The sequence below is a fragment of the Rhineura floridana genome, chromosome 9 (genome assembly GCF_030035675.1).
Source record: "Rhineura floridana isolate rRhiFlo1 chromosome 9, rRhiFlo1.hap2, whole genome shotgun sequence".
Taxonomy (NCBI): domain Eukaryota; kingdom Metazoa; phylum Chordata; class Lepidosauria; order Squamata; family Rhineuridae; genus Rhineura; species Rhineura floridana.
Genome location: NC_084488.1, coordinates 121,331,815 through 121,346,046, shown reverse-complemented (window position 1 = coordinate 121,346,046; position 14,232 = coordinate 121,331,815). Strand labels below are relative to the sequence as shown.

General features: G+C 46.8%; 1 protein-coding gene across 9 annotated transcripts in view; it reads right to left on the bottom strand.

Moving 5' to 3' along the window:
* ATRN (attractin) overlaps nucleotides 1–14,232 on the bottom strand; it is a 221,859-nt gene that overhangs the window by 67,211 nt on the left and 140,416 nt on the right. The window lies entirely within an intron of this gene.

Genomic DNA, 14,232 nt, shown 5'->3' with positions numbered 1-14,232 from the left:
TCCACTAGAATTCTGGAGCTAGCTTGTGCGTCAGGTGAAAGATCAAATATAATGCGCAAATTACCAGGTAAGAAATCGTCAGAATAACAGAATAAAGCGCAGTGTGAAAGCAGCCAGAGGCAGTATGCCTCTCAGTACCAGTTGCTGGGAATCACGAGTACTGTGATGCTCAGGTCCTGCTTACACGCTTCTGATAAGCATCTGGCTGGCCACTCTGAAAACAGGATGATGGAGAAGATGGATCTCTGCCCTGATCCAGCAAGGTTCTTATATTCCTAAGCATCTTTTTTGTCATTCCTCTCCTCTCCCCCGCAAGAAAAACAGTTCATAACAAACTAGATATAGTTTACGAAATCAATGCAATGCAAGTGGAATCTCCCTAAAACTTGTTGTATGACAAGAGTTAAACCCAAGCCCCTCCTAAAAACCATGACCGTGGTTAGGAATAGGCAAGCTTTCCTAAAGACAGCGTTCCACAAGGCTGGGGCCATCATGGAAAAGGCCTTGCTCTTCATCCCTTCACCCAGCTTTTTGATGACGGAACAATGAGCAAATCCTTCTCTGAAGACCTTTACAGCTATGGAGTCTCAGACAGCAAAAGGAAATCCCTGAGACAACACCCTGCATGTTAGCTAGAGCTGCCTCAGGAGTTCACAGTTTCTGTGAATCTGATGTGAATCAACCTCATCAGCACCTCCTGGATTAATATGCAGATCAGAATGTAATTATCCTTTGGATTTTGCATATCGGCTCAAAAAAAGTATCCAAAAACAACTAAACAATTTGTATTTTAAGACAAAATATGTTTAGAAATAAATACATTGAGATAAAGTACCTATTTAGATGCATATTTTGTGATAAAATAAGCATTTAAAGTATAAAATTTGGTGCAGATTAAAACAAACCTGCATATTAATGCAGAAATGGGACAAAAGACCAATGATTGCAAGACTGATGTGTACCAGAAAGAGAGTGATCCATCCATCCTTAGTATTAGCCCCAGAGGCTCCCTGGCAAGACGCATTAACGCAAGTCAAACTACAGAAGATTAAGTTCAACAGAAAAATCAGCAGCATACAATTTGCCTTTTCCAGTAAAGCACAGCTGAAATCAATGCCAAAGAAGTAAATAATCTATTTCTGAAGCAGCATGAAGTACAGCAGTATTTCATAGATGCTGCAAGATCTGCTCCAGTTAGCAACTAGAAATTATTTTTGCATCTTTAAAAGGTGCTCCCATTACTAGCTCAAAATTAATTGCATCCCTTTGTTTTAGGCTCATTTTGCTTGAACGATTAAAAAGTGTTCTGTCAGCACGGGAACTCCATTAGCTAAAACCCAAGTAAATTCTGCACTCAGATCTCCTGAGATCGTGCAACCTATCAATTCTGTTGTCTTTTCGGCGCCTTTTGAATACTTTCCTCTTTCAACAAGCCTTTTGAGTTGACACCTACCCCAGTCTGTCTGTGTTGGAATTGTGTTTTAATATGTTTTTTTAAACGTTTTAACCCTTTTTTTAAAGATGTTTTTAAGTTGTTTTATGTATTTTAAGGTTTGTTTTTATAATGTTTTAAAGTGTTTTTAGCACTTTAGTTTGCCTCCCTGGGCTCCTGCTGGGAGGAAGGGAGGGATATAAATCAAATAAATCCCGACAGGAGCTGAGAAAGGTCCGGTTCGGAATAAACCTCCCCCCTGGGATAAAAACCAAAGAAATGATGAAATTTTAAAAGGGGTAGGCCTAGAAGTAGGCATTGTGAGAGCAGGGGCACAGGATATAAATTCAGAAGAGCAAAATTACCACAGGCCTAACCACAAGTGCCAAAGACACTTGAAGAGAGACACTGCTTACAAGTGCCTGTACGCTAATGCTAGGAGCCTCCGAACCAAGATGGGAGAACTGGAGTGCTTGGTCTTAGAGAAGAGCATTGATATAGTGAGCATAACCGAGACCTGGTGGAATGGAGAAAACCAGTGGGATACAGTTATCCCTGGATATAAACTATATCGGAAGGACACGGAAGGAAGTATTGGTGGCGGAGTCGCTCTATACGTGAAAGAAGGCATTGAATCCAGCAAGCTCGAAACCCCAAAAGAGGCAGACTCCTCCACAGAATCGTTGTGGGTGGTGATACCGTGCCCCAGGAGGGACAATACTGGGAACGATCTATCGTCCCCTTGATCAAAATGCTCAGGGAGACCTTGAGATGAGATATGAAATTGAGGAAGCATCCAAACTAGGAAATGTGGTAGTAATGGGTGACTTCAACTACCCGGACATAGACTGGCTGCATATGTGTTCCAGTCATGACAAAGAAGCAAAGTTTCTAGATATTCTAAATGACTATTCCCTAGATCAGTTGGTCATGGAACCGACCAGAGGGACGGCAACCCTGGACTTAATCCTCAGTGGGGACCGGGACCTGGTGCGAGATGTAAGTGTTGTTGAACCGATTGGGAGCAGTGACCACAGTGCTATTAAATTAAACATACATGTAAATGGCCAATTGCCAAGAAAATTCAACACGGTCACATTTGACTTCAAAAGAGGAAACTTCACAAAAATGAGGGGATTGGTAAAAAGAAAGCTGAAAAACAAAGTCCAGAGGCTCACATCACTCGAAAATGCTTGGAAGTTGTTTAAAAACACTATATTAGAAGCTCAACTGGAGTGCATACCGCAGATCAGAAAAGGTACTGCCAGGGACAAGAAGATACCAGCATGGTTAACGAGCAAAGTCAAGGAAGCTCTTAGAGGCAAAAAGTCTTCCTTCAGAAAATGGAAGTCTTGTCCAAATGAAGAAAATAAAAAAGAACACAAACTCTGGCAAAAGAAATGCAAGAAGACAATAAGGGATGCTAAAAAAGAATTTGAGGAGCACATTGCTAAGAACATAAAAACCAACAACAAAAAATTCTATAAATACATTCAAAGCAGGAGACCATCTAGGGAGACAATTGGACCCTTGGATGATAAGGGAGTCAAAGGTGTACTAAAGAACGATAAGGAGATTGCAGAGAAGCTAAATGAATTCTTTGCATCTGTCTTCACAGTGGAAGATATAGGGCAGATCCCTGAACCTGAACTAACATTTGCAGGAAGGGATTCTGAGGAACTAAGACAAATAGTGGTAACGAGAGAGGAAGTTCTAAGCTTAATGGATAATATAAAAACTGACAAATCACCGGGCCCAGATGGCATCCACCCAAGAGTTCTCAAAGAACTCAAAGGTGAAATTGCTGATCTGCTAACTAAAATATGTAACTTGTCCCTCGGGTCCTCCTCCGTGCCTGAGGACTGGAAAGTGGCAAATGTAACGCCAATCTTCAAAAAGGGATCCAGGGGGGATCCTGGAAATTACAGGCCAGTTAGCTTAACTTCTGTCCCTGGAAAACTGGTAGAAAGTATGATTAAAGCTAGATTAACTAAGCACATAGAAGAACAAGCCTTGCTGAAGCAGAGCCAGCATGGCTTCTGCAAGGGAAAGTCCTGTCTCAGTAACCTATTAGAATTCTTTGAGAGTGTCAACAAGCATATAGATAGAGGTGATTCAGTGGACATAGTGTACTTAGACTTTCAAAAAGCGTTTGACAAGGTACCTCACCAAAGGCTTCTGAGGAAGCTTAGCAGTCATGGAATAAGAGGAGAGGTCCTCTTGTGGATAAGGAATTGGTTAAGAAGCAGAAAGCAGAGAGTAGGAATAAACGGACAGTTCTCCCAATGGAGGGCTGTAGAAAGTGGAGTCCCTCAAGGATCGGTATTGGGACCTGTACTTTTCAACTTGTTCATTAATGACCTAGAATTAGGAGTGAGCAGTGAAGTGGCCAAGTTTGCTGACGACACTAAATTGTTCAGGGTTGTTAAAACAAAAAGGGATTGCGAAGAGCTCCAAAAAGACCTCTTCAAACTGAGTGAATGGGCGGAAAAATGGCAAAAGCAATTCAATATAAACAAGTGTAAAATTATGCATATTGGAGCAAAAAATCTTAATTTCACATATACGCTCATGGGGTCTGAACTGGCGGTGACCGACCAGGAGAGAGACCTCGGGGTTGTGGTGGACAGCACGATGAAAATGTCGACCCAGTGTGCGGCAGCTGTGAAAAAGGCAAATTCCATGCTAGCAATAATTAGGAAAGGTATTGAAAATAAAACAGCCGATATCATAATGCCGTTGTATAAATCTATGGTGCGACCACATTTGGAATACTGTGTACAGTTCTGGTCGCCTCATCTCAGAAAGGATATTATAGAGTTGGAAAAGGTCCAGAAGAGGGCAACCAGAATGATCAAGGGGATGGAGCGACTCCCTTACGAGGAAAGGTTGCAGCATTTGGGGCTTTTTAGTTTAGAGAAAAGGCGGGTCAGAGGAGACATGATAGAAGTGTATAAAATTATGCATGGCATTGAGAAAGTGGATAGAGAAAAGTTCTTCTCCCTCTCTCATAATACTAGAACTCGTGGACATTCAAAGAAGCTGAATGTTGGAAGATTCAGGACAGACAAAAGGAAGTACTTCTTTACTCAGCGCATAGTTAAACTATGGAATTTGCTCCCACAAGATGCAGTAATGGCCACCAGCTTGGATGGCTTTAAAAGAAGATTAGACAAATTCATGGAGGACAGGGCTATCAATGGCTACTAGCCATGATGGCTGTGCTCTGCCACCCTAGTCAGAGGCAGCATGCTTCTGAAAACCAGTTGCCGGAAGCCTCAGGAGGGGAGAGTGTTCTTGCACTCGGGTCCTGCTTGCGGGCTTTCCCCAGGCACCTGGTTGGCCACTGTGAGAACAGGATGCTGGACTAGATGGGCCACTGGCCTGATCCAGCAGGCTCTTCTTATGTTCTTATGTTCTTAAATAATAAATAAATAAAATAAAATTCTATGGTGTGCTTCCACTGGTAGTTTATTGTTATAACATCTACATGTGCCCAGCAGTAGCTTGAGGTTAACATTCTGCACAGGAAGATCCAGCAGCAATTCCCTTGGTTTGATTGGGGGGGGGGCGGGGGGTGGAGAGACACAAGGTTAATGGCTCTGTAGTAGTGTCCAAATTCCTCCCGCTCATTTGGACAAAAGCAGTTGGGAAGAAGGACCTTGTTTTCCAATGGGTCATCATTGTACTGAACCGCTGCCTAGCCGCGATAATGGACTGGATGAGAGCGAACAAACTAAAACTCAATCCTGACAAGACTGAGATGCTGTTGGTTGGAGGGCCCTCTGCTCAGATGGTTGATGTCAGACCTGCCCTAGATGGGGTTACACTCCCCCTAAAGGAACAGGTCTGTAGTTTGGGGATCTTATTAGATCCGCTTCTGTCACTTGAGGCTCAGGTAGCCTCGGTGGCACGAAATGCGTTTTACCAGCTTCGGCTGGTAGCCCAACTACGACCCTATCTGGACAGGGAGAACCTAGCCTCAGTTATTCACGCTCTGGTAACCTCCAGATTGGATTACTGTAACGCTCTCTACGTAGGGTTACCTTTGAAAACGATTCGGAAACTTCAGCTAGTGCAGAATGCTGCAGCCAGAGTTCTTACTGGGACGAGGAAATTCGACCACATAACACCTATTCTGGCCCAACTGCACTGGCTTCCAATATGTTTCCGGGCCAGATTCAAAGTGTTGGTTCTTACCTATAAAGCCCTTAACGGCACTGGACCGCAATATCTGATGGAATGCCTCTCTCACTATATTCCTACCCGTTCACTCCGCTCGACGTCTAAGGCCCTTCTCCGGGTCCCAACCCATACAGAGGCCCGGAGAACAGTAACAAGATCTAGGGCCTTTTCGGTGGTGGCCCCAGAATTATGGAATGCCCTCCCAGATGAGATACGCCTGGCTCCTTCCCTGTCATCTTTCCGGTGCCAGGTAAAAATCCACCTCTTCACCCAGGCATTTTAATGTATTTTATGCTTTTAATCTTATTTATTTTATTTCTAGTTTTCTTTTACTTTGTTTATATAATGTTTTATATTGTCTGTGCAATACACACTTGCTATATTTTAAATATTGTGGTTTTATCATGTTTTATTTTATTTATTTATTTATTTGTTTCATTTTTAAACCGCCCATAGCGAGTACACCGCCCTGGGAGCTGCTAGCTATAGGGCGGTTTAGAAATGCAACTAAATAAATAAAATAAATAATCATTCCCTCATGACTCAGTGCAAAGATTTATGGGTTGGGCTATTACTTTTCATTCCAGATGAGGGCAAAGCAGAGATAGGAACATAGGAAGCTGCACTGTATCGCGTCAGACCCGGTGGTCCATCTAGTTCAGTACTGTCTACACTGACTGGCAACAGCTCTCCAGAGTTTCAGGCAGGGAGTCTCTTTCAGCCCTACCTGGAGATGCTGGGGATTGAATCCGGAACCTTCTGCATGCAAAGCAGGGCTGTGGAGTCGGTACGCCACACCTTCGACTTCGACTCCACAGCCCTGATGCAAAGTGGATGCTCTACCACTGAGTTACAGCCCTTCCCCAAAAATATATCCTCACTGAAGTGACTATGCAAAGAGTACAACAGTTCAAGGGTTCACCACTGAGTCAACACTATTGCCACATGAGCTACTCCTGGATTGGTGGTTGTTTTTTTAAAGAAGTTACAAGCAGACACATCCTACACCCTTAGTAGAAATTGCTGCTTTATTCCAACCTGTAAGTGAGACCTAATACATTCCACTGGTTGCAGGAATTGTGGGTAGGGGGAAGAAGCACTTAACCTTGAAAAAAGCCCGTATCCAAAGAGCCTTCACAAACATACCCCAAATGATTTGACAGAGAAGGGAGGCAAGAGTATAAACAGTTGCATACTGAAAGGGGTGAAGTTCATTTCAGCCAACAAACATAGGACCAGCACAACATGAGCATCAAAGTGCTTGGCATTCCGACATCACCGATTCTGAACACGGAAGTTCCATTTTGCTGCTGTGGCTAATAGTCATTGACACAGATCTATTAAACAGCTATTAGCCATGATAGCACAAGTCAGAACCACAACGCAGAAGCTTCCTAGAAGTAAATGGTTGGCCACGGGTGGAGAGGAGCATGGACTAGATGGATATTCACGGTTGTTTCCAACGCTGCTGTTCCATTTCTGTAGCAGACTTCCACTTGTGCAAGAGAACCTTTCCCTCCTCTTCTCTCCACTGCAGCTGCCTGACAAACACCCTCAAGATCTGCACCAGAGGGTTGGAGGACCCTCTGGAGCAGATTTTGAGGATGTGCATAGAGAGAGGAGGAAGGGAAGCCCCGCTGCATTAGTGGAACTCTCATGCAGAGCTCGATACAATCCATTGTGCAATGCAGAACTCTTTTGAAGTGCTTATTTGCATCTCTGAAAGTTGCCTCAAATAACCATTGCATATGCATGTATGTATGTACGTATATTAAGAGTTTTGTTCTTTTTCTTCCCTGGCTGCTTCTCATTTTTGCTGTATTGCTAGCACTGACAGTGACCAAGCTCTGCACTTGACATCTGAATTTTGGTCTGGTGCGCTGCAGCTTTACTAGCGCTTCTTTTAAGTATTCTGCTGTTGAACACATTTCCCAACGCTTCAATTGTTTCTGTACAAGAAAGACAGCTCCTTTCTTGGGTTGTCACACAAGCACATATTATGGGATCACTATGGATGTCGTTTTGCATATCAAGGTTCAGGCTAACAGTTTGTCGCCTTCCCTTCCCCCCAACCCCATTGTTCTGATTCATCCTCACACACTACATCCAGCAATTTGCAGCTTATGTCTACTCCTAAAAGTAGGTGGTAGCCTGATTGCAATGATCAAAAGTGCTTGTTCTGAACTTCTTGAGAGTTTGTTGCATAGATAAACTGAAGATTTTTTATCAGCTGGTGCTGTGCAGAAATATGCATGCTTATTGAGTTCAGTGAGATTTACTCCCCTGCAACAATGCTTATGATAGGTGAAACTGACCACAGGGGATGGGGAGAGGAGGAGGAAGGGTAGAGGGGAGGAGGGGGATGGGAGCAGGGGGATGGGAGCAGGAAGGAGGGGGAGGGGAGGTTTGATAATTTGCATGTTTATTCAGTTCAGTGGGTTATGGTGTTGAACTACGACCTGGGAGACCAGGGTTCGAATCCCCATACAGCCATGAAGCTCACTGGGTGACCTTGGGCCAGTCACTGCCTCTCAGCCTCAGAAGAAGGCAATGGTAACCCCCCTCTGAATACCACTTACCATGAAAACCCTATTCATAGGGTCTCCATAAGACCCAGTGTGGTGTACTGGTTAAGGTGCTGGATTACGACCTGGGAGACCAGGGTTTAAATCCCCACACAGCCATGAAGTTCACTGGGTGACCTTGGGCCAGTCACTACCTCTCAGCCTCAGAGGGAGGCAATGGCAAACCCCTTTGAATACCGCTTACCATGAAAACCCTAGTCATAGGGTCGCCATAAGTCGGAATCGACTTGAAGGCAGTACATTTACATTTTAATCACGCTTAGGATATATGAGGGGGAAGGACTGACTACAGCTCAAGGGATATGCTTTGCATGTAGAAGGTCCCGAGTTCCAGTCAGTGCAGACAATATTGAGCTAGGCAGACCAATGGTCCAACTTCGTCAAGAGCAATTTCCTAGGCTCCCTCTATACTCTTTCTTAACGATAGTGGTTTTATTATACACACTAACATTGGTACCAGCAGGTAACTAGAACTGAAAAATAATAATAGAATCTTGCATTATTTGCATGCTGGAACAAAAACAGCAACCAACCCATGGTACTGCTGCTACTAGCAGAGACAATGACACTTAGCTAGAAGAAGAGACTCACTACAGTATCTGTCTGGGATCAAGCCACAAAAAGACGTCATGGTCTTCAGGGAGATGAGAGGGGGAGGGGGGAGGAGGAGATGAGAGGGGGAGGGGGGAGGAGGAGATGAGAGGGGGAGGGGGGAGGAGGAGATGAGAGGGGGAGGGGGGAGGAGGAGATGAGAGGGGGAGGGGGGAGGAGGAGATGAGAGGGGGAGGGGGGAGGAGGAGATGAGAGGGGGAGGGGGGAGGAGGAGATGAGAGGGGGAGGGGGGAGGAGGAGATGAGAGGGGGAGGGGGGAGGAGGAGATGAGAGGGGGAGGGGGGAGGAGGAGATGAGAGGGGGAGGGGGGAGGAGGAGATGAGAGGGGGAGGGGGGAGGAGGAGATGAGAGGGGGAGGGGGGAGGAGGAGATGAGAGGGGGAGGGGGGAGGAGGAGATGAGAGGGGGAGGGGGGAGGAGGAGATGAGAGGGGGAGGGGGGAGGAGGAGATGAGAGGGGGAGGGGGGAGGAGGAGATGAGAGGGGGAGGGGGGAGGAGGAGATGAGAGGGGGAGGGGGGAGGAGGAGATGAGAGGGGGAGGGGGGAGGAGGAGATGAGAGGGGGAGGGGGGAGGAGGAGATGAGAGGGGGAGGGGGGAGGAGGAGATGAGAGGGGGAGGGGGGAGGAGGAGATGAGAGGGGGAGGGGGGAGGAGGAGATGAGAGGGGGAGGGGGGAGGAGGAGATGAGAGGGGGAGGGGGGAGGAGGAGATGAGAGGGGGAGGGGGGAGGAGGAGATGAGAGGGGGAGGGGGGAGGAGGAGATGAGAGGGGAGGGGGGAGGAGGAGATGAGAGGGGGAGGGGGGAGGAGGAGATGAGAGGGGGAGGGGGGAGGAGGAGATGAGAGGGGGAGGGGGGAGGAGGAGATGAGAGGGGGAGGGGGGAGGAGGAGATGAGAGGGGGAGGGGGGAGGAGGAGATGAGAGGGGGAGGGGGGAGGAGATGAGAGGGGGAGGGGGGAGGGGGGAGGAGATGAGAGGGGGAGGGGGGAGGGGGGAGGAGGAGATGAGAGGGGGAGGGGGGAGGGGGGAGGAGGAGATGAGAGGGGGAGGGGGGAGGGGGGAGGAGGAGATGAGAGGGGGAGGGGGGAGGGGGGAGGAGGAGATGAGAGGGGGAGGGGGGAGGGGGGAGGAGGAGATGAGAGGGGGAGGGGGGAGGGGGGAGGAGGAGATGAGAGGGGGAGGGGGGAGGGGGGAGGAGGAGATGAGAGGGGGAGGGGGGAGGGGGGAGGAGGAGATGAGAGGGGGAGGGGGGAGGGGGGAGGAGGAGATGAGAGGGGGAGGGGGGAGGGGGGAGGAGGAGATGAGAGGGGGAGGGGGGAGGGGGGAGGAGGAGATGAGAGGGGGAGGGGGGAAGAGGAGATGGGAGGGGGGAGGGGGGAAGAGGAGATGGGAGGGGGGAGGGGGGAAGAGGAGATGGGAGGGGGAGGGGGGAAGAGGAAATGGGAGGGGGAGGGGGGAAGAGGAAATGGGAGGGGGAGGGGGGAAGAGGAGATGGGAGGGGAAGGGGGGAGGAGGAGATGGGAGGGGGAGGGGGGAGGAGGAGATGGGAGGGGGAGGGGGGAGGAGAAGATGGGAGGGGGAGGGGGGAGGGGGGGGAGGAGATTGGAGGGGGAGGGGGAGGGGGGAGGAGGAGATTGGAGGGGGAGGGGGAGGGGGGAGGAGGAGATTGGAGGGGGAGGGGGAGGGGGGAGGAGATTGGAGGGGGAGGGGGAGGGGGGAGGAGATTGGAGGGGGAGGGGGAGGGGGGAGGAGGAGATTGGAGGGGGAGGGGGAGGGGGGAGGAGGAGATTGGAGGGGGAGGGGGGAGGAGGAGATTGGAGGGGGAGGGGGGAGGAGGAGATTGGAGGGGGAGGGGGAGGGGGAGGGGGGAGGAGGAGATTGGAGGGGGAGGGGGAGGAGGAGATTGGAGGGGGAGGGGGAGGGGGGAGGAGGAGATTGGAGGGGGAGGGGGAGGGGGGAGGAGGAGATTGGAGGGGGAGGGGGAGGGGGGAGGAGGAGATTGGAGGGGGAGGGGGGAGAAGGAGATTGGAGGGGGAGGGGGGAGGAGGAAAGGTGCAAGAAGGAGGGAATAGGAGGAAGGAGAAGGGAGAGTGGGTTTGATCAGATGCATACTTTTTGAGTTCAATGGGATTTATTTCTGTGCAATCATGTTTGAAAATGGAAATGGACTGCCTTCAAGTTGATCCCAACTTACGGCGACCGTTTGAATAGGGTTTTCATGGTAAGCTGTATTCAGAGGAGGTTCACCATTGCCTTCCTCTGAGGCTGAGAGGCAGTGACTGGCCCAAGGTCACCCAGTGAGCTTCATGGCTGTGTGGGGATTCGAACCCTGGTCTCCCAGGTCGTAGTCCAACACTGACCTGTAGGAGGCAAAGGGAGGGTGGGAGGAGGGGGAAGGGAGGAGATTGGGTGGGTGGGCACTGGGCAGAAGGGAAGCCCCTTTCCTTTCCAAAAGGAAAACACTGAACAGTATAGTTGCTTTTCAGGGTTTCCCTCACCTTTTAAAGGGTGAGAGAACAAATTGCTCACCGAAGTGTCCCAGTGCTGTCCTCTGTTAGGCAGTGGGTGAATTCCCTGCTGGCACTGCAACTCTGGAATTCTCACCTGTGAAGCTTGCTGATCTGGGTCACTTTCTAGATGTCAGTGGTAAATGAAGACATTTATATTCTGACAGGCTCTTGACTGATTTTCATTGTCTTTTTGATCAATGCTTCTTCACTCCTTGCATGGATAGGCAGTTTGTTACAAAGTGGCTTGCAGTCTATTATTGTATTATCTTACTATTGTAAATACGGCAGTGATGCTGCTGTCATTATTCCCAGGTTTTACTAGCGTTATAACTTTGGTATAGTTTAAGACAGCTATATGTTGCATGCCTTATTAGGCATTTTTCAGAGACCAGGACGGAGTGTTACAGAAATGTGAAAGAGCACAGAGAGCCACAAGAACGTAAGAACAGCCTGCTGGATCAGGTCAGTGGCCCATCTAGTTTAGCATCCTGTTCTCACAGTGCCTATGGGAAGCCCACAAACAGGACCTGAGTGCAACAGCACACTCCCCACTTTTGATTCCCAGCAATTGCTATTCAAAGGTATACTGTCTCCAACACTGGAGGTAGAGCATAGCCTTATCCTTGATGATATTGTCTAATTCACCAAAGCCATCCAAGTTGGTGGTCATCACTACCACTTGTGGGAGCGAATGCCATAGTTTAACTATACGCTGTGTGAAGTAGTTCCTCTTAACTGCCCTGAATCTTCCAACATTCAGCTTGTTCTAGTGTTATGAGGAAGAAAAATGTTTCTCTGTCCACTTTCTCCACACCATGCATAATTTTATACACTTCTATCATGTCTCCTCTTACTGTCATCCCACTTAACAGTTTCAAAAGCAGAGCTTTGAGGCTATAATTCAGCCATATTCTTTCCAGTGCTGCCCAAGACTAGGGAATCCCAAAGAAAATGCATGCCTTTTCGACTTCCGGGAAGGGTGACTTAGCCTGTGCCTGCTTTTGAGACGGGCTCCTGCCTCAAAAGAAGCTTATTCAGATATATCAGTCAGTTTTTTCTTTTTTTGACTGATTAAACTTCTCCCGGGTAGGGAGAAACGAAGAGATTAACCTCAAAGCCTATTTTTGTTGGGACGACCAGATCTCATTAATTTATGGGACGAGGTCCAGCCGACGAAGGTGGGACGGATTTTTAACAACAAGCTCTATCTGATAAAGCGAACGTTCATCTTATCTTCTAAGAGAGAACGCACTAACAGGCAAGCACCCTTCTTTCTATATTTTTCTTTTACTTGACTTAAATTGTTGCTGTTTAAAAGAGATTTGCCAGATTGATCGGTTTTTGACATCTCACTGGGGAGCCATAACTTCTCTCTGCTACTCACTAATTAATAGCTTATCTCTGTTTTTGTTGCAAAAAGCTGTCCTGGATTTGCATTCTAAAGATATACACAGAAGAGGGATTTCTATTCCAGATTTTTATTTTGAAGAATATTATATTGTCTGAGACTACTCTCTTTTTGGTCTATTTTATTTTGACGAATCTGTTTCCTGACGACCGCCATTAATTGTTTCGATCCTGGGAACTGCATTTTGTTTACTTAAGCATGGAGAGATAAGGCTGTCTGCTCTGTTTATACTGTGATGTCACCAAGTTTGGAGTATTAACCCAATTGTTGCTGAAATAAGAAGTGGTTTTCCTATATTTTTCTTTTAAAATGGCAATTAAGAAAGTGGCTGAGAAGCTGGAAATAACTATGTTTCAGAAAATAATGGATGAGATTGAGATAACGAAACAAAACCTGCGACAGGGTTGTAAGGAGCTGAAAATTGAATTGAGTAAAATGAAGCAGGAGATTAAAGATATAGGGGTCCCTGTGAGAGAGGTGACCCTGGAAGGGGTCCCTGTGAGAGAGGAGACCCCGGAGATTGGAACAAACGTGGAACAGGAAAAAGATTTGGAGTCTATGGACTTTAGAAACAAAATCTATTGTTTGGAGACACAGGAGATTAAAGACATAGGGGTCCTTGTGAGAGAGGAGACCCTGGAGACTGGAACAGGGGTCCCTGTGAGAGAGGAGACCCTGGAGACTGGAACAGGGGTCCCTGTGAGAGAGGAGATCCCGGAGATTGGAACAAACGTGGAACAGGAACAAGATTTGGAGTCTATGGACTTTAGAAATAAAATCTATTGTTTGGAACTCAATGTTATCTCTGAAGAAATTAATGAAGATTCTAGAGATAAAGTTATCAATGGCATGGATAATCTTCTGGACTGGAATGATGTGATGGAGCCCAATATAGAGAAAATCTATGGAATTAACTGCAGCCATGTGACAATGGAAAAACTTTCAAGAGATGACCCAGTGTATTTTGAAAAAAAGAACAGAGATATGATTTTACAGCAGTATTTCAGCAACCTATTCAGAATGGATGGCAAGAAAATATTTGGGATAGAGGTAATTCCCATCAGACTCTTACTATATGACTATGGCTTTGACAGCAAGATTATTATGGAATACTGATAATGGAAGATTGGATACTGAAATTACTGGACTTAACAAGACTACTGAAGATGGAAGATGGAAAATGGAACTAATAGGGATAATAGAACAATGGCTACTGAAATTACTGAACCTAACAGATTCTGATGTGATGGATTAATTGAAATGTTTATTTTGACTATGGTTATGACAATAAGATTATCATAATTAGTAATGAGATGGATTAATCGATATGCTTATCTGGAAAAAAAAATTGATAGATATATTTCTTAAAGAATTGAAACCTCTCTTTGACTTTTTGTGGAAAGAATAAAGTAATGTTTATGAGATTTGATGATTAAGTAAGATAACTACTGGAGGAAAGTGATTTTATAATATGACTTAAGAGACAGGATTGTTATATATTA